This window comes from Jaculus jaculus, chromosome 9 (assembly GCF_020740685.1).
Source record: "Jaculus jaculus isolate mJacJac1 chromosome 9, mJacJac1.mat.Y.cur, whole genome shotgun sequence".
Lineage (NCBI taxonomy): Eukaryota > Metazoa > Chordata > Mammalia > Rodentia > Dipodidae > Jaculus > Jaculus jaculus.
Window position 1 is genome coordinate 17,230,822 of NC_059110.1, and position 21,434 is coordinate 17,252,255.

General features: G+C 45.5%; 1 protein-coding gene across 1 annotated transcript in view; it reads right to left on the bottom strand.

Annotated features, from left to right (window-relative positions):
• Window positions 1-21,434, bottom strand: part of Ust (uronyl 2-sulfotransferase) — a 342,351-nt gene that overhangs the window by 320,558 nt on the left and 359 nt on the right. The window lies entirely within an intron of this gene.

Consider the following 21,434-nt stretch of genomic DNA (forward strand, 5'->3'; position numbering starts at 1 on the left):
AGAGGCTATATCTAAGCTAATAAGAAACCCAGTGGGAACGGTTCTCTCCACTTGAGCTCACCATCCGCCTGTAGAATTCGACCACCCCGAGAGCGCCCTGCACCAGAGCAATGCGACTCCATTATACTAAGTAAATACACAGAGGTTATACAAGAGTCGCTGGTGTCCTGTCAGACATTATCAAGATGAACGCCACATGGAGAATTGGTTTTCATTAAAAGGGCTAGAAAAACGCCTGGAAATTTTTACTGAAATTCGTGCCCATGTGGCATGAGGTTAAAAAAAATAAAAATAAAAATAAAAAAGCACTATGGCCTGAGAGAAACTGGGTTGGGTGCAGGCCTCCCCCAGCCCACCATCACCACCCATGGCTGAGCAGCCGCACCCTTCCTTGTCTCCGGACTCAGATCCTCACCTGCAAGGGAGCTGAACACCCTCCACTCAGGAGAGGGAGTGCATGGAATAAGAGAAGCAAGTCTGGTGCCAGAGAGACTGCACAGTAGGTAGGGTGCTTGCCACACAAGCATGAGGATCTGAGTTCGGATCCTCAACAACCACGTCAAAGCCGGGCACAGCAATGCCCACCTGTAATCCCAGCTCTGGGGAGGCAGACAAGAGGAGAGAGCCTAGGGATTCCTGATGGCATTGGGGAAGTCCAGGACCAGGGAGAAACCCGCACACACACACACACACACACACACACACACACACCTCAAAATGTAACATGGAGGGCTGGAGAGATGGCTTAGTGGTTAAGATGCTTGCCTGCAAAACCTAAGGACCCAGGTCCAATTTCCCAGGACCCACAAAAGTCAGATGCACATGGTGGTACATGCATCCGGAGTTCACTTGCAGTGGCTAGAGGCCCTGATGTACCCATTCTCTCTTTTTCTGCCCCCCCCCCAATAAACTAATAAAATATTTTTAAATGAAAATCTTTTTAAAAAAATATATAAGGTGGAGGGCTGGAGAGATGCATTAGCAGTTAAGGTGCTTCCCTGCGAAGCCTAAGGACCCATGTTCAACTCCAGATGCACAAAGGTGAGGCAAGCGCAAGGTGGCACGCTCCCACTAGGGGGCGCAAGCATCTGGAGTTCCATTTCAGTGGCTGAGGCCCTGGCACACCAATTCTTTCTGTCTCTCTCTTGCTCACTCTCTCTAAAATAATTATTTAAGTTTTTGTTCATCTTTATTTATTTATTTGAGAGAAACAGACAGAGAGAGAAAAAGAGGCAGAGAGAGAGAGAGAGAGAGAATGGGTGCACCAGGGCCTCCAGCCACTGCAAACAAACTCCAGACGCGTGCGCCCCCTTGTGCATCTGGCTAATGTGGATCCTGGGGAATCGAGCCTCGAACTGGGGTCCTTAGGCTTCACAGGCAAGTGTTTAACCACTAAGCTGTCTCTCCAGCCCTAAAATAATTTCATGAAACAGTAAGTGGAAGCTAAGGAAAATGCTGATATCCACCTCTGGCCTCCACACACACACACATGTGTAACACTCCTAGGAAACAGCAGCACATTCTTGGGGAGCTGTTTGCATCTAAAGACCCCCTCTGATCCCTGACTGGGTCCCAGCATCTCCTCTCAGCCATCTTTCTGAGTGACCAATCTGATATCGCTCTGGATCTAAAACTATCCAGTGACAGCCTCACTCCATGCCAGGTAGAGTAACATGCAGGTCCCTCCAAAGTCCACCCATGTGTACTAGGAGCCTTCCTTACAGCAACCGGCTCTTCCCTCCTGAATGCCATGGCTCCCCAACGTCATCTTGGCTGCTCAGGGCACCCAAAGGTGCCACAACTCCACCCAATGTCTACCCTGCTCCCTCCTGACCAGACTGTTCTTTTCACACATTTCTACTTGGCAAAATCCTATGTCTCTGCTTCAACACCCAACTCAACTACCTCCTCTTCCACAAACCCAGTCTGTCTCCGTAATACGCTCTTTTCATTGTTCCCGTGGCATATGGAAGGATCTCTATTACCAAGAATAATGATCTTATGAAAATTAATTATACATTGGCATCAATGACTAGACTAATAATAGCTCTGAGGACCAATTGTTCAGTTCTGAAAATAAATTTAGGGGCTCAGGAGATGGCTCAGTGCTTAAACGCATTTGCTTGCAAGGCTGCTGGCCCCAGTTCGATTCCCCAGTACGTATATAAAGAGACATGCATTTGGAGTTCCCTTTCCAGTAACAAGAGGCCCTGGCACACCCATACTTTTGTGTTCTCTCTCTCTCTTTCTTTCTCTCATTCTCTCCCTCCATCCCTCTCCTTCTCCTTCCATCTCTTTCAATCCCCTAACAATAGGGAAAACTTTAAAAAAAAAAAAAACATTAAAATCTTCAGTGATGGGCTGGAGAGATGGCTTAGCAGTGAAGGCATTTGCCTGCAAAGCCACAGGATCTCAGTTTGATTCCCCAGGATACACGTTAGCTAGATGCACAAGGGGGTGCATGCCTCTGGAGTTCGTCTACAGTGGCTGGAGGCCCTGGTGCACCCATTCTCCCTCTCCCCCACCAAATAAATAAAAATAAAGTTAAAAAAATTCTTAAGTGACAGCAGAATAAATACTTTCAAACAGTTTTTTTTTAAGTTTCCATGTATGTGTGTATACATGTTCATGTGTAGGCACACATATGTATGGGTGCATGTCCACGTGTTTGCCTGCACTTGTGGAGTCCAGAGGACAACCCGAGGAAGCACCCTCTAGAATGCATTCCACCCCGTGTTGAGACAGACTCTCACAGGCCTGAAGCTCATCAGTTAGGACAGACAAACGGGTCAACGGGCTCCAGGGAATCCTCCTGCCTATAACTCCTTAGTCCGGGTGCGTGTGGCCACACCCAGCATTTCACATGGGCGCTGGGGATCGAACTCAGATCCTCATGCTTGCAAGCAAGCATTCTACCCACGAAACCATCACCACAGCCCATTTTCAAATTTTCAATCATGAAGTTATGTCTTGCAACCTGAAGCAAATCAGTGAAGAGAGCTCGGGGTATAGAGAGAGTCTTTCTTGGGTCTCTGGGGCTGGGGGCGGGGGAGGAGAGGAGAGGCGCACAGTACCCCCCACTTTGCTCCGTCCCCATCTGCCACCTGCGCTGGTCGGCCGTCTGTAAGGAGGCCTAACTGAAGATGTGTTTTCACAGGGATCATAAAGGCAACTTTTCACAGCCGCCCAGGCACGGGAGTGTCTTGGTGGTCTGATGGAGATTGTTCTAGAAAAGAAAGAGTCCTTCTGAAGTCTCCTCGGAGGCTCAGAGAGGTTAAGTGAATTACCCGAGGTCACACAGCTGCATGGTGGCAATGCCAGGACGCAAACAGAGGACTTCTGATTTGAAGCCGAGTACTCTGTTAATAGGACAGTGCCTCTGTGCCGTTGCAGTATTAATCAGCCTGTGAGGGACGAATTCACAGAACATGTGATTTCCCCCAAAGGACGATGCAGATCAGCTATGTTACCATGTCAGCCTTTACATGTCTGTTTCCAAGTTGTGGTCTCTGGAACATCACACACGTGTCATACACATTCAAAAGGACAGCCACCCACAGGGACAAAACCATTTACTACTGGTCAGCTGCCGACAAACAGTTGTTAAAGCAAGTGTTAAAACTAACACAGGAGCGGACAGCCAGGCTGTCCACAGCTCAAGGCTACTTGCCCTTGTCCACGTGGCTTATGCTGAAGACGCACCTGGCTTCTGCCGGGAGAGACTACGTCTGTGGCTCTGCTCGGTCCTGCACCCAAGGCGAAGACACAGTGGCAAGAGAGTGGTTGCAGTGGCCTCAGGAGTGCCTGTGACTCTAAGATCCATTGATGTTGCTAGAAAAGAATTTCAGTGATAGCCAGACAAGTGAACTGAAAACTGCACTGAGGGAGAGGCAGCTGGAGGGGACTGCTCCTGTAGGCACAACTAAGCAAGGTGCAGGCAGAGGAGACGCAGACTGGCAGAGCATCAGAAGGGGGTGCATATAGGGAAGCACAGCTAGGGGTGGTGTTTATGGGGGAGACAGCTAGGTGAGATGCAGTGAAGGGGGAGCATCTGAAGTAGACAGTGAGGGAAGGTGCATCTGAGGGTCACAGGTAGGGATGCCCAGCTGGGGGAGGTGAATCTGAGGGTCACAGGTAAGGATGCCCAGCAGGGGGAGGTGAATCTGAGGGTCACAGGTAGGGATGCCCAGTTGGGGAGGTGAATCTGAGGGTCGCAGGTAGCGGATGTCTGGCTAGGAGAGGTGAATCTGAGGGTCACAGGTAGGGAATGCCTGTCCAGGGAGGTGAATCTGAGGGTCACAGGTAGGGGATGCCCAGCTGGGGGAGGTAAATCTGAGGAAGATGTGTCTGGAAGGATCACAGCTAGTGGGGGGCTCTGTGGAGACATGTCTGCAGAGGAGCAGAAGTAGGGTTTGCTGAGGAAGAGCTGGTTGGGGAAGCACTGGCTCAGAGGCCCACACAGCTCCTAGTATTTACATCGCTAACACCCACTCTCACAGCACCCTCAACTCACAAAATAAAGTCACCAGACACAAACAGGGTGTCCAATCCTCTAAACAGAGTTAATACAATTAATTCTAAAATTCTTTAAGGAATGTACCAATTATCAATGGTATCCAAATTGCTTACTCTGTCTCTAGCTAGATTTGTTAAATCATCAAGTTCTTATTTTCCCACAAAATAAATGACACAAAGTTTTAAGGGGTCAATGTGAAATTGAACCCAGGGCACTAGAGAGATTTCTCAATGGCTAAAGGTGTGTGCTTGCAAAGCCCGACAGCCCAGACTCGATTCCGCTGGACCCACATAAAAGGCAGATGCACAAAGTGGTGCGTTCATCTGGATCCACTGCAGGAGACCCTAGTGCTACCATTCCCATGATCTTTCTGTCTCTCCTTCAAATAAAGAAATAAAAAACATTTCTTTGAAAGGTGAACCCCTAATAGAACTCGAGGAAAATATACAAAGTATTTATTTTATATCAGAATACAAAAGTTCTCCAAGCAAAAGAGCAAAGAAAAATAATGAATGTAAAACAAAAACGGATGTTATGTGAAGACCAAAAAGGCATATAAAAAGCAAGGATATTGGATGTCTTCATATGATAAAGGGCTCCTTCCCTTCTGTGGTAGTTTGAATGGAGGCTCCCCCAATAGATTCAGGAGTTTTATTCAAGCCTGTAACTTGGTGTCACTGTGGGCAGATCCTAGGGTCCAGCCCTAAGGTATCGGGATAGATCTGGAAGTTCAGACTAAAGGCATGAAGAGTGCTTGAGGTCTTCCTGGCGTTTCTGGAGCGTGCTCGCTTTTGGAGCTGGTGTTGGTATTTCTCTGTGTGGACCTGTAAAAGGGGGCCAGCTTCTATGTCCATTACAGAACTCACCCAAAGGATCTGTAAGCTGCAATAACTCCCTTCTTCACATAAACTGTGTCTGATTTGGATGTTTATTCCAAACTTGAAGCTTGACTATGACGCAGTCCTAAAGGATTCTTACAATGATACATGAAAAAGGAGCACATCTATAGAAAAAAATTAGGAAAGGGCTGGAGGGATGGCTTATCAGTTAAGGCGCTTGCCTGAAATTCCAAAAGATCCAGGTTCAATTCTCCAGGACCCACGTAAACCAGATGCACAAGGTTGCACATGCATCTGGAGTTCGTTTGCAGTGGCTGGAGGCCCTGGTATGCCCATTCTCCCTCCCTCTCTCTCTCTCTCTGTGTGTGTGTATTTGTCTGTCTCTCTCAAATAAATAAAAATAAGATAATTTTTAAAAATAGGAAAGATCCTTACCATTAATTCCCAAAAGAAGAAATCTCACAAACATAAAGAGTTTAACACTAATTTTCAAGCAAATACCAATCAAGACACAAGAATATGATTTTTTCATCAGTCAAATGTGTAGGAACTTTTTCAAAGATCACATCCAGTGTTTATAGGAGCATCAACCTCATGGGTTATACACTGCTGGCGAGATGTGTGAGTCTGTATCAATATAACAGTCTGCATTAAAATCAACTTGAAAATGGTACACAGTAGACTTTATTAATTCTAAACCTAGTAAGAGATCTGAAAAAAGCATGTAATAATTTTCATTAGAATTTTACCTACAATCATGAAAAGAACTGAAAGTAGGAAAATATTAAAAAAAAAAACATAGCTAGTTTAGAGGAATGATAATGCCACCTCAGGTTCCTCCGTCACCATGAAAAGTAATGTTGCAGAAAATTAGGTGCAGACAGCAAAGGGCCTCTGTGATGTTGGAGAAAATAGAAAGTATAAAACCAAACCATAGCAGCTAAGAGTAAAGAAATTGTCATTTTTTTAAATAATTTTCTTCTTTTGGGTTTAATCTAGTTCCCAATTTATTATCTAAATATGTGACTCGTTATCCTAAAATCATATCTTAAAACGTTACACTGAGTCATTCTAATTGCCACAAGTATTTGCATCTAATTTGCTCTGTTTGTAAATAAATCTTACCCTGGAATATTTAGATGTTAGGATTGAATTCTGATACAAAGAATGATTCAATATTAAAATTTTAAACAGAATCGGGGGGAAAAAAAACTCTGAAGACACCTCATACCTAAGAACAGCTGTTTAAAAACCTCCAAGTTTACATAGCCTTAAATAGCCTACATTTCAATAATGTGGATTAGAGATAGGTAAAAACAGGCATTTTACTTTTATTTATTTTTTGCGGGTGTGTGTGTGTATGTGTGTGTGCATGCAAGCATGCATGTGTCTGCGTATATGTGTGGAGGACAGAAGTCAACAAGTGTCTTCCTCAATCACTTACCATCTGATTTGCTGAGACAGGAGCTCCTGTGGAGCTCACCGATTCAGCTAGACGAGCCAATCAGCAAGCCCTAGGAAACCTTCTGTCTCCACCTCCCCAGCGCTGGGATTTCTGGTGAGTGTGCCACCACACCCAGCTTTCTACATGGGTGCTGGAGTCAGAACTCAAGTCCCCATATTTGCACATGAAGCACCCACAGAGCCATTTCCCCAGCCCAAAACAGGCATTTTGAGCCTGAGTCATACAAGCACGTTAATTCTCACTTAAGAAAAACCTAATTAATGCTCTTCAATGCAAGCAACTAATCTGGTAAGTGAAAATTCAATTGAAAAGAAATCCATCCATTATTTAAGAGCCATACCCCAGATCTCTAATGAGCTAGTCTGAACCCTGCTCCATTTGTTTGTTTTTAAGTATGAAGTGCTTCCCAGAAATGGTTCACTGTACTCACAACTTGGAGTGTGCTCCTCCACCCAGGACTGAGAACTTGCTGGAAATGCAGACTCTTGGGTTACTACAACTGCCCTTTAACAAAGGCCCAGCTCCTGTGAATGCAGATTAACACTTAAAGTGCCGGAATAGAGAAGCTTCAAACTGAAGTGTGACGTCACATGAAACAGAAGAGTTATGACTAAGCTAAATGTTTCTAAGCAGCACTGTGAACAGACTTCCTGTTCACCTCTAGATCTGCTCCCGTGCTCAATTTCTGCTCCATGTTAGACATACCCAGGTGTGTCTAATACAGAGACGCCAACTCTACTCCTAACCGAAGGAATGAAAACCAGTATTGTTCCAAAGCCCTCTGGGTAGTTCCCACTAGTGGCTAGTCTTGAAAACTTTTGTTAAAATATTTTATTATTTATTTATTTGAGAAAGAGAGAGAGAGAGAGAGGCAGCCGCTGCAAACGAACTCCAGACGCATGCGCGCCCCTTTGCGCATCTGGCTTATGTGGGTCCTGGGGAATTGAACCTGGGTCCTTTGGCTTTGCAGGCAAGTGCCTTAACCGCTAAGCCAGCTCTCCAGCCCAGTGTTTTATCCTATCGGCATAACAAGGGCCCTAACCGAAGAGATTATGAGTCTCATTGTAACCAGGCACAAATGGCCCCTGGTTCTTATCCGCACGCCTCATCCTACCTGCCATGGCCCCCTGCTGTCCCTCTGAGCCCTAGCCCAGCCTCACCTCACACAGGCAGTGACGGCGCCGTGAGCCACTCTTGTCTCAGCACCCAGCTCTTAACTGGGGCTTGCTGAACATTTATTTGTTGATGGGACTGAACCTACCAAGATGGAGGAGTTGACAGATGGAAAAAGAGGGCTACATGCCAACTGTGCAGGAGGACAGGCATATGAAAGTGATAGGAAAACACATGTGCGGTCCTTTCAGTCTCACTGATGTGAGACTCCAACGAAGCAGAAGCCCTGAGAGCAAGATTTACTCCAAAGTCAACAACAAAAACAGCAACAAATTTACAGAGGTGGAGTGGGGGGAAACGTGCTAAGAAGAGGGTAACTTTTGGCACAGCAATGCATTACGCCATGAAGCACAGAGACAGAAGCCTGCCCAGCAACCAAAGCATGTTCTAGAAGATTCTTCCTGCCAAGCTAAAGAGTTGTGCTAACCACATGCCTTAGTACTTACCACAGGCCAGAGCACAGAGGTTAAAAACACAGCATGGCTGTTTGCATAAGGTCAAAAACACTTGCGACTCCATCAGTCATAAGGAACAGAAGAGAAGGACACAAGAATGTTTTGGAGAAAAGAAAAAGATTCTCTTTCTCCCTCTCTCAAATAAATAAATTAAAATAAAATAAATTTTTAAAGGGCTGGAGAGATGGCTCAGTGGTTAAGGCACTTGCCTGCAAAGCCAAAGGACCTCAGTTCCATTCCCCAGGACCCATGTAATCCAGATGCACAAGGGGCCGCATGCATCTGGAGTTCGTTTGCAGTGGCTGGAAGCTCTGGCATGCCCATTCCCTCTCTCTCTCTCAACCTCTTTCCCTCTCTCATATAAACAAAAATAAAATATTTAAAAAAGAATGGCTAGCTAGGCATGGTGGCGCATGCCTTTAATTCCAGCACTTGGGAGGCAGAGGTAGGAGGATCGCCATGAGTTCGAGGCCAGCCTAAGATTACATAGTGACTTCCAGGTCAGCCTCAGCTAGGGTGAGACCTTACCTCAAAAAAATAAATAAATAAATATAAATTAAAAAAAAAAAAAAGAATGGCTGCTTAAAGTATTGACCAATGAGCCAGAGAGGTGGCTTAGTGGTTAAGGTGCTTACCTGCAAAGCTTAAGGACCCAGGTTCAATTCCCCAGGACCCACATAAGCCAGATGCACAAAATGGTGCATGCGTCTAGGCTTTGTTTGCAGTGGCTGGAAGCCCTGGCACCTCGCTCATTCTCTATGCTCTCTCTCTTTCTCTCTCTCTCTCCCTCCCTCCCTCTTTCTCTCTCAAATAAATAAGTATTTTTTAAAAAGAAGTATTGACTAAATCCACTGGGAAAACCCACCACCATGCTTGAGAATGTGATCACTCTGGGTTCACTCAGGCAGGCCCGTGACAGACAACAGGACGCAGCAAAGGTAGGGGTCCCAGGGCTACTGGTATTTCCCTAGCCTTCCTCTCCTGTCCTGCGAACACCTGTTCTCTCAGCGTGACTAGAAAAACATAAGCAGACACACTTCAGACTTTGAAAGCTGGGGCTGCCCGTGAGCTGAAGCAAACAAAGATGGCCTCCCTCGTGTCATCTGCTAAAATGAAGGGCAGACACAGGGCTACGTGGGTTTTGGGTCGTTTTTCTGGCATCCTTTCCTACATCTTTCTCCACACACATGCGCGTGTGTATGTGTGTGTGTGTGTGTGTATACACATATGAGTGAACTCACACGTGCGTACGCATGTGCATGAAGACCAGAGGACAGCCTTGATTTATCAGGCCCAGAAGTGCTGCCCACCTTTTCTTTTTGTTTAAATATTTTATATTTATTTATTTTACAGAGAAAGAGAGAGGGAGAGAGAATGGACGTGCCAGGGCCTCCAGCCACTGCAAACAAACTCCAGATGCGTGTGGCCCTTTGTGCATCTGGCTAACGTGGGTCCTGGGGAATTGAACCTGGGTCCTTCAGCTTTGTAGGCAAACGCCTTAACTGCTAAGCCATCCCTCCAGCCCATGTCCCCCTTTCCTTGAGACATGGTCTCTCACCGGCCTGGAGCTTGCCAGGTAGGCTAGACTAGCTGGCCACCAAAACCCCAAGAATCTTGTCTCTATCTCCACTGTGTCACATGGCACTACACCCGGTATCATCACGTGAGTGTTGGGGATCGAGTTCAAGTCCTCAAGCTTGTGAGACAAACACTTCACCACCTGCACCACCCCCTCCCTGTCTGATGTGAGCAACCTGCCTCTCTGGGTGGCCCTGGAGAGCCCACCATACAATCCCAGGAGGAACCCATAGGCCATCCCCCACCTGCCCACCCTCAGAGGTTATGTCAACATTGTTCTTCCAGCAGGTCTTCTGCAGAGGAGCCCTTCTCTCCACACACTAAGAAATGGTCCCCCCATATCTCTGATCTGGTAGGGTCAGAGGGCCAGCTGGCCCATCGGCAGCAGTCTAGACGCATTCCCTCCCACCCGGTTCTGCCTCGGCTTCCCCTCTAGTCAGTCATTCCTTTCTGATTTCCTCCTCTCGTGGTAAAAAAAAAAAAAAAAAAAAAAAAATCACTTCCTCTTGAAGTCTCTGAATGTGTGTGCGATTTCACCCACATTTTCTGGCACGTCACAGGAGGAGTTCTGACAGCAGAATGAAACTGCAAGAGATCTGCCAAGCCATTTCTGTGATACTCCAACCAGATGAGTCAGTCCCGCCGTTTGCTGGAAGGCAGAAAACACTCCCAAGGCAGGATGCTCCGCTGGAAGCCTATTCCTTCCATCCTGGGCCGCTGCCTCCGCAGACAATCCACAGGCAGACTGTGGGGAAATACAGGGTTCTAGGAGCTTCATCGGGCTGCCTGGGTGTGACTCTGACCATGGGTGGGGAGGGCGGGGGTCTTAGTGGGGAAATCATCCAGCAGGACCTTGGCTCATGCTTGCTCTGAGGACCCCGTAGGCTCCAGCCAGCTAAGCCAGGCTTGTTCACCTCTAAGCATGGATGTGGCAAAGTCATTTCCAAAGAAGGTAGCACAGAAGTGGGTCACTTGTGACATAATACAATCATATTCAGGGCTGGAGAGATGGCTTAGCGGTTAAGCACTTGCCTGTGAAGCCTAAGGACCCCGGTTCGAGGCTCGGTTCCCCAGGTCCCACGTTAGCCAGATGCACAAGGGGGCGCACACATCTGGAGTTCATTTGCAGTGGCTGGAGGCCCTGGTGCGCCCATTCTCTCCCTCCCTCTCTCTCTCTCTCTCTCTCTCTCTCTCTCTCTCTCTCTCTCTCTCTGCTTCTTTCTCTGTCTGTCACTCTTAAATAAAATAAAAATAACAACAATCATATTCAAAGGAACTAAAATCCTTTTTTTAAATTTTATTTACTTATTTGAGAGTGACAGACAGAGAGAAAAAGAGGCAGAGAGAGAGAGAGAGAGAGAGAGAGAGAGAACGGGCGCACCAGGGCTTCCAGCCACTGCAAACGAACTCCAGATGTGTGCGCCCCCTTGTGCATCTGGCTAAAGTGGGTCCTGGGGAATCAAGCCTCGAACCGGAATCCTTAGGCTTCACAAGCAAGCGCTTATCCGCTAAGCCATCTCTCCAGCCCAACTAAAATATTTTTCAATGGTCCAGGCCAGAGGAAAGGCCACATGAAGAGAGGAAAGTGACAAAGGTGTGAAGGGTTACAGAACATTTCATCGTTTCATCCCTCACTGGCCAGGTGTGAACTGCCCGCTTGGACACGTTACTCATTTATTATCTCATGAGCCATCGTGTTCTTGGTGATTTATGAATATTTAAATATCTGCAGGTTAGCCCCATTTCCTATGGAAACATCTGTACCCAGTCTGGGCTTTTTTTTTTTTTTTTTTTTTTTTTTTTTTGCTTTATTTATGGGGTGAGACTCCTCAGAAAGTTTGGCTTTCATGTTGTTTCCTCCTCCTGGGCTCCATGCTCTTCTGTGTTTGAAAACTACATCAGAAGAGAATAATCTCTTGGAAGACAAGCGCAGTTTTCTAGACAAGATTAAAAATGTGTATGGGGCGGTACTGAACAATCAGTCTTGTGTCTTCAATTATTTGGAAGACTGAAGTCCAATAGAATAGTCTAGGAAGTTTCCAGAAGGAACAGAAATATGGAGAAGTTACGGAGGGAGCTGGGCACAACGTAAAGACTCCTGGCCACTGGAATGGGACAGCCAGAGCTGGGCAGGGGTGTAAGAATCCTATGTGAACAACCGTTTCCTTAACCCTACCCGTTCCCTCTGTTTTTCCTATTGCATCCTGGGATGCTGAGCTCTTTTCTCCATCCACCTTCCTCTGTGCATTCTATGGCCCACAATTTCTGGGGAAACATCTTACCCACTTGTTGCCCAAGCAGACTGGGATCAGGCAGAACAAAGAAAAATGCTGCTAAATTTAACAAAATGAAAATGTTGGGCTGGAGAGATGGCTTAGCGGTTAAGCGCTTGCCTGTGAAGCCTAAGGACCCCGGTTCGAGGCTCGGTTCCCCAGGTCCCACGTTAGCCAGATGCACAAGGGGGCGCATGTGTCTGGAGTTTGTTTGCAGAGGCTGGAAGCCCTGGTGCGCCCATTCTCTCTCTCTCCCTCTATCTGTCTTTCTCTCTGTGTCTGTTGCTCTCAAATAAATAAATAAATAAATAAATAAATAAATAAATAATGAAAATGTTTGCCAGACTCAGTAGTGCGCTTAAGAGACAAAAGCAGAGGGCTGGAGAAATGGCTTAGGAGTTAAGCACTTGCCTGTGAAGCCTAAGGACCCTGGTTCGAGGCTCAATTCCTCAGGACCCACGTTAGCCAGATGCACAAGGGGGCGCACGCATCTGGAGTTCGTTTGCAGGGTCTGGAGGCCCTGGCGCGCCCATTCTCTCCCTCTCTCTCTATCTGCCTCTTTCTGTCTCTGACGCTCTCAAATAAATAAATAAAAATAAAAATAAATTTTTTTACAAAGGAGAAAGACCTCAAGTTTGAAGCCTGACTGGGCCACATAGAGACCCTGTATCAAAATACTGCCTTTTTAAAGAAAAGATCTATGATTAAGATTTAGAAAATGTCTGTATTCTTCCTTCTTTACTAACGTGACTTCTGCAGTCTTTTAAACAAGGGTTTTAGATGACTGCTTCATCAAAGAAATCCAAAAGGAAATTTTAAAATGCCTAGAATCGAACAATAGGCAAACACAGCGTACCAAAACCCATGGGATACAACAAGAGCAGTCCTAAAAGGGAAGCGCACAGTTATATGTACTTACACTTAAAAAAAAATATATCTGTGTGATGGCTCAGCAGTTAAAGGCACTCTCTGACAGTCCAGGTTCGATCCCAATACCTACCATAAAGCCAGATGCACAAAGTGGTCCATGTATCTTGAGTTCAGTTGTGTGCCCATTCTCATTCTCATTCTCATTCTCACCCCCTCCCTTCTCTCTCCTTCCAATAAATATATGTAAATAATTTTTTTAAAAACCTGCAAGATCTCAAATAAATAACTTAGTGACACACCTTGAAGCCCTAGAAAAATAAACACAGAAGCCTCAGATTAGAAGATGGATCAGGACAGAAACTAATGAAATGGAAATAAAATACCAAGAATTGGTGATACTTAAAGTTGGTTCTTTGAAATGTTAAACCAGAGTGACAAACATTTGGCCAAACTAACCAAAAGAAAGAAGACCCAAATTAACAAAAATTAGTGATGAAAATAGAGACAATATAATGACACTAAAAAAATTAAAAATCATAAGAACATTAGAATGTATATTAAACTCTTATATTTCACTAAATTATAAAATCTAAAAGAAATAAATGAATTTCCTCACGCATACGTCCATCAAAAATTAAACCAAAATGAAATAAGCAATTTAAATAGATCTATAGCAATGAGATTGATGCAGTAATTTAAGAAGAAAACTATCTCCCAAATTAAAAACCATCAAAAATCTTCAACCTCACTAATTAATCATCAGGAAATGAAAATGAACATTACATTGAGATTCCATCTCACAAAATGGCAGTTTTCACAGACACAGCAAATGCTGGTAAGGATGTGGGTAAGAAGGAACCTCACGCACTGCATGGAATTGGAAGTCAGTATGGTAGTTTCTCACAAAAGTAAAACTAGGTTTACCCTATGACCCAGCTGTAGCACTCCTGCGTATTTAGCTGAAAGACTCCAAAACCACATGTCACAGAGACACATGCACATCAATGTTTACTGCAGCACCATTCACAATAGCTGAGCTACGGGACCCCCAAGATGCCTACCATCCAAAGACTGGATAAACACAACGTGGTGTATATATATATATACACACAGTGGAGTTTTTTAGCCACAAAGGATGAAGTTGGGACCAGAGAGAGAGAGCTCAGCAAACCCACAGGAGTCAGGGCCAAGGAAAGAGTGTGGTCATGCTGCTGGGCCTGGCATTTCCATGGCAAGTGGAGCACGCTCTAGGGGTAGACGTTGCACACGCCGGGCACAGTGATTGGTTTGGTCTGAATGGACCTAACTCGGGGATCACTAGCCCATCTCCAAACATCCCGCCTTCCAGAGCCCCCCTCCCCAATGTGCTCTTCCACACTATAGTTTTTATTTTGGTCAAATGGTGATGATAAATTCAAATCAGAGGACGGCATTCTATGGGAAGAATGTGTTCTTTTGTTTCCTTTCCTTCTTTCTTTCTCATCCCTTCCTTTCGTTCTTTTTCCCTTCCCCATCCCTTCTTTGACAGTTCCGGGAAATAAACTTAGAGCCTTATGCATTCTAGAGAAGCACTTTACCACTGAGCTTTAACCCCAGGCCACCCACGTTTATTTAAGGATATTTTCTTGTGGCTGCATGTGTGTGGTGTGGGGTTTATGTAGTGTATATGTGTGCCTGGTGTGTGTGTGTGTGTGTGTGTGTGTGTGTGTGTGTGTGTGAGTGAGTGTAAGAGAGGGAAAGAGAGAGAGTTAACAGTTAAATGCCTGGAACTTGACAGCTCCTGAAGATAAAGCCACAAAAATACCAGTTAGGTAACTTCACAATTCTGGCTTAAAGTGAATGGCTCCTGTATTGGAAGCCACGTCTTAAGTGAATTTGCATACTCCCACTGGTATGGGCGTTACTGTTCTCTCACTCTTTCTTTCTTTCACACACTCATAAAAAAATAAAATAAAATAACTTTTTTTAAAAAAAAACTGATTAAAGGGAGCCAGTAATGGTGGCACACACCTTTAATCCCAGCACTAAGGAAGCAAAGGTAGGAGGATCACTGTGAGTTCGAGATCAGCCTGAGACTACATAGTGAATTTCAGGTCAGCCTAGGGAAGATGGCCCAGCGGATAAGGCGCTTGCCACACGAGTGTGAGGGCTGGTTTTAAGATCCCCAGCACCCATGTAAATGCTGAGTGGGGGCTTAACAGCCACCTGTGAAATCCAAGCACTCGGGGAAATGGAGACGGGATTCGCAGAGGGCAAGCTGCCCCAACCAAACAGCACAATAAGCAAGCATTGGCCTCAGTAAATAAGGTGAGGAGTGACAGAGGAAGACAGCAGACATCTATCTCTGGTCTCCACACACCACCCACACAAGAAGTTAAACATGGAGTCACATGTGATCCAGCAAGTATACTCTAGGTAAGAACCCAAGAGAACAGAAAATACATTCAAATAAAAACCTGAACACAAGTGTTTACTAACAGTAGTCAAAATGTAGAAGGCAAAAAAAAAAAACAACCTTTTTTAATAAAGTAAGATAAATAATGTGAAAGTTGGGGCTGGAGAGATGGCTTGGCTGTTAAGGCATTTGCCTGCAAAGCCAAAGGATCCCATTTCGATTCTCCAGGACCGACGTAAACCAGATGCACAAGGGGGCGCATGCATCTGAAGTTTGTTTGCAGTGGCTGGAGGCCCTGGCGTGCCCATTCTCTCTCTCCCTTTTTCTCTCTCAGATAAATAAATTATTTTAATTTAAAAAATAATGTGAAAGTCACCCCAGTGTTTATTAATAGATGAGTGTAGGGGGCTGACGAAATTACTCAGTGCTTAAGGCTGCCTGTGAAGCCTAACAACCTGGGTTGAATTCCTCTGTACCCACATAAAGCCAGACACAGAAGATAGAGCATGCATCTGGAGTTAGTTTGCACCAGCTAGTGGCCCTGGTGTTCCCATTCTTTCTCTCTCTCTGTCTCTCTTCTTTCTGTCTCTGCTTGCAAATAAAATAAATAAAATGGTTTTTAATAGATAAGTGCATGCACAAAATATGGTATATCTATACAATACCATGGAATACTTTCTCATATATTTTTTAAACCTATAGCTATAGAATATTAGTCAGCTATGAAAAAAAATTAAATGCATGCCATAATATGTATGAGCCTTGAAAGCATTATGCCAAGTGATTAAATGATCATGAGGCTACATTTTATATTATTCCACTTCTACGAAAAGGACAGAATAGGCAAATCTCTAGAGATAGAAAGTGGGATGTTTGTAGAGGGCTCAGGTGATGGAGGACTAATGGTGTGATAATGGGCATGGGGTTTCTCCTGTGGTGATGAAAATTCTCTAAACTGGACGTGTGATGGTCACACATATCTAGAAATATTCTATAAACTATGGACGACTGACATTAAAAACTAAAAGGATGGGCTGGAGAGATTGCTTAATGGTTAAGGTGCTTGCTTGTGACGCCTAAGGGCCCATGTTCAACTCTCCAGATCCCATGTTAGCCAGACACACAAAGGTGAAACAAGCACCAGGTCACACATGCCCACTAGGTGGCACAAGCATCTGGAGTTTGATTACAGTGGCTGAGGCCCTGGTGTGCCAATTCTCTCTCTCACTCTTTTTCTCTCTCTCTCTCTGTCTCTCTCAAAAAAAAAATTATAAAACTTTAAATGGAGCATTTAAGATACTAATCATATCTTTTTTTTTAAAGATTTTGTTTTACTTTGCTTGTTATTTGTGAGACAGGGACAGTGTACGATGCAGGGGTGTGTGTGGTATGTACATATCTGTGCCTTTGCAGGTGCCCCATATTCTTGTCTGTGACGGGGGTCACTCGCCTGCAGTGCCCCAAGTGAAACCCTGGGTCTTCAGCCATCATGCTTCTGTCTGGTCTTGCTTTGAGCTGCAGCCTCCTTTTACTGACTCCACAGCCTGAGAAGCTCTGCCATTTCTCTGGTCTCTGCTCCCCTGCGGGACTGGGGTTCCAGGTGCATGTAGTCACACCTGTCAGCTTTATCTGAGACCTGGAGATTTGACCTCAGAAGTCTCAGGTCTCCTAAGGCCTTCATGCTTATGAAGGAAGCACACTTAACTACTGAGCCAAATCTCTGGCCTGTTTTTTTTTTTATTTTTAATTTATTTATTTGGGTGTATATGTGTGCGCGCATGCATGCACGTACACAGGCATACCAGGATCTCTTGCCACTATACACAAACTCCAGACACATATGCCACTTTTGCACCTGGCTTTCCGTGGGTGCTGGGGAACTGAACCTGCACCAGCAGCCTTTGTAAGCAAGTGCCCTTAACCGCCAAGCAATCTCCCCAGCCCAAGGACTACATCTGAGTAAGTGTCAAATACTGAAATGCACCTCACTGGGAACTGTCCTGCAGTAATAGTTGCTGCATTTATTCACTTTCAAAAATTAAGAGTTTTCAATGACACTTGAGTCACTGCATCCTTATCTCTGGTCGATGAACAAAAGGTCTATGAATGTCATCACCCCGAGATACATTTCTGTGGCACAAATAAATGTAGATAAGATCAAGTATCTTTGTGGCCACTTCCTTCAAAATAAAAGGCAAGGGAGAGAGCGACTAATAATCCATCAAGTAAGGTACCTTTTTATTGTCCATCGCTAACAGCCATCGGAGCAGCTGCAAAACAAACCACTAGTTCTGTCCTTTGGCCTCCCTCTGAGAAAGCAATAGACACTGTCTCTCTTGGGACTGAAAAAGGCCTGACCGTTTTATTTCTAGTTTCTCCAAAACAAAACCAACAAGTGTCTTAAACCTGGATCCGTGTCAGGGAATCTGAAGAAAGGCAGTATCTAAAACATCCATATTTATGTGTGTGTTTAAACAATTCATACTGAGACTAGTAGACATTAAAAATAGTTTACAAGGCAGAATGCTCTGAGCCATTCACACTGTGTGTTTACAGAACAGACTGCCATAGATAGATGCCACTTTCCGCCTTTCTCTAATACAGTGCCACTGTGTCCCCAACCAACCCTACAAGAAGAATTTCCAGCTATAAACAAGAATGACATTTTTCTATGTCAACAGTTTCTATGGACACCATCACATTTTATGCATTCATTCCCTAGACTACTGTATGGAGTCTAAAATACTATATTTGAACCATGTGCGATGTGCAGAAGATAAATAGAATTTTGGCTTTTAGGGTTTAGAGAAATTATTTCGGATCAGATCTGGACCTCTAGTCTCACATTTTTCCTTTAAATTTATTGAAAATTGGAGAATTTCAAATTCAATAAAATGATGTATTTTTGTTTTGTTTTGTTTTGTTTTCCAACTCTAAATTCCAGGTTCATCTATAATACATGAAAAGACTGGTGATTCTGAAAACTAAAGCACCACATCTCCATTTAAAATGCTATAAATTAAAAATGGAAAGGAAAGCATATCAACTGAAGATCAATCCAACAAATTTAGCTCCCATAAAGGCTAAATCACATATCCAAGTCTTGACAGTAAATCACTGGCATCTGCCGGTTGTACATAATCGGTAGTGAGCCATCTGGCTTGTCCTGTTTATATCAGTCTAAGGAACGGTGGTCCAGGTTTTTGGTATTTCCACAGATCATAAGTAATAAGGCTTCTGGCAGTGAGGCAGCATCATGGCCTAGTTTGTAGAGGAGATTTTAATGGATTTTTGTTTGTTTTTCATCACAAGACACAGTCCGAATGCTGCTTCTAAAGCTTCACTGAATTTGGACTGGTGAGATGGTTCAGTGGGTAAGACCATGCATAAGGGCCTGAGAGAGATTCACGCTGTGTGATTCTCAAGCTCCTATATCAACAGGTGGGAGTGGACACACACACACACACACACACACACACACGCCTATGTGACCCGTTCTGTGGGGAGCAAAGACAGGGCAAATCCCCTGGGGCTTCCTGGCCAGCCAGTCCCATCAAAATTGGCTGGGTGAGGCGGCACACACCTTTAACCCCCAGCACTCAGGAGGCTGAAGGAGGAAGATTACAAGGAGTTCCAGGCCAGCATGAGACAACATAGTGAATTCCAGGTCAGCCTGGGCCAGAGTGAGGCCCTACCTTGAAAAAAAGAAAAAAAAAATTAAAAAGGTAGTTCTGGGTTCAGTGAGAGACTTGTCTCAAGAAAACACACAGATGTGTGTTAGGGAAGGACGACACCTAACACACTTCTCTGGACTCCTTATATGCATACAGGACACATGTGCATATATCATAGACACAGAAAGCCACATATACTACACAAACACACACAAAAAAAGAAATCACTGAATCGGAAAGACAATGGGCTCCAAAAAAGCACAGCATTAGCTATATTCACTATTTACTATTTAGGAGCTGGGTGCAGGTTTTAGGCAAATCTAATCCAATCCCTAATTGATACCATAAAGCGTGGAGGCAGTAACTTTGAGCACAGTGCCCAAAGCCAAGTGCTTCTGAGAACACCCGTGAGCAGCAGTATCTCCCCAACCCCAGCCAGCACACTTTCTCTGTATCCCTGGCCTCAAAAGTGTGGTAAGATGGCCAGGTTTGGTAGCGCATGCTTTTAATCCCAGCACTTGGGGAGGGGGGGGGCCAGAGGTAGGATGATCGCTGTGAGTTTGAGGCCACCCAAGACTACTGAATGAATTACAGGTCACCAGAAAAAAAAAAGCAGTATAAGATTATAGAGCAAAATACCCCTCTGTTTCAACCCGTACCCCTCCATAGCAGCTAACTGTGATTGCTGTAAATGGTGAAAATTAAGTAACCTTTGACAGGTGTCTGAGAGCTGGGAGAAGCTACAAGACTCCAAAATATAGAATCCAGGGAAGGAAGAGATCTGACTCCCCAGAGGGGTATGTTATCACGAAACTATATAGCCAAATGCTAAGATACGTGCTTTGGAAATATAGATAAGGCATTATTAGCATTCTTTAGTCTTCCCTAAAGCATCTTGCAAAACCATAATGCTCAAAATATTCACTAAAATGAAAATGTAACTTTGAAATCAATGCTTCTCTCGGTGGACAGATTACTTTATCCGCTTCCATTCCCAAATACTAAATACAAATAAGATGTTGGTCACTTTGCTCTTGTGTTTTTTGTTTGTTTTGTTTTTGGCTTTGGCTTTTCCTTTCAAAAGGTCTGCAGTCAAGACCTGTGGCTTGTACGCTACGATGCAAATAAAGGACCTCTGAGGTAAATGTGGGGGGGGGAGGTCTCCAGTTTAGCAGGGTCACTTAGCCCCTTCTGTTTCGCCCCAAACACTTCAGTGGCATCGTGTCCCGCGCCCGCTAGCATCCTGCAGATGGCAGCTGTTTGTCTGCCGGTGGTCTCAGGTTTATCACCTCCGGGGGATTGCAAGAGGCTGAAATTCTCCCAGGCTCTCCTCCAACCCCCGCGCGACCTCTTCTGGCAGTGGCCGTGAGCGAGATTGGCATTCTCCCTGGGCCCAGGCGCGCGAGCCAACATCATGCCCGGGACCGGGGACGTGCGCTCGCTCGCCAAGCCCCGGCACCCCGCGGCTCCGGAGCCCGCACGGAGGAGCAGATGGGCCACTCCTCACTCGCGTCGCAACCCCCTTCCCCTACCTCTGCTCAGGACAGCCAGCCTGCATGCCAGCGAATAAATCACACACCAGGCAAGAGAGAAAAGTTCTGAGTTGAGACATATACCTACTGCGGAAGATCGCCAGGCCACGGGAGGGGACACTGCTGGCCAGGCTCCCTAGCCACCTTGGGACAGTCCCAGTTCTCCAGGCACAGCGTGCTCCCCGTAGTCAGGGGCTGCTAAGGGACAAGCCCAGGCTAAGGACGGCGTGGGGGCACCGGCAGGAGAGGGACCCACTCGATAAAAGTCGTAGAACTTACTGGGGAGAGGAGTTAAACCCCTCCAGAGGCTAGACAGGACGGACAGTGGTCACTTGGGATGTCGTGGACGGGACTGTCCATTCCCTTTTATCCGCTCCGCACACCTCCAGGCCATTGTATACACAAACACACACACACACACACACACACACACACACACACACACACTCTCTCTCTCTCTCCATCCCCCTACGAGTGTCGGCACGAAGCAGGTAAATGGCGCTCCGCCCCAGGGTACCAGCTCCGCAGAGCATCCCAGGGGCGCCCCGCCTGGCAGCGGGCACCCCGGCGCGCAGGAGGAGGAAGGCTCGGTTGGCATGGACCACCGCGGGCATCACACCTGGGGAACCTCGGGGACAGTGGCGACACTTAAAAAAAAAAGTCC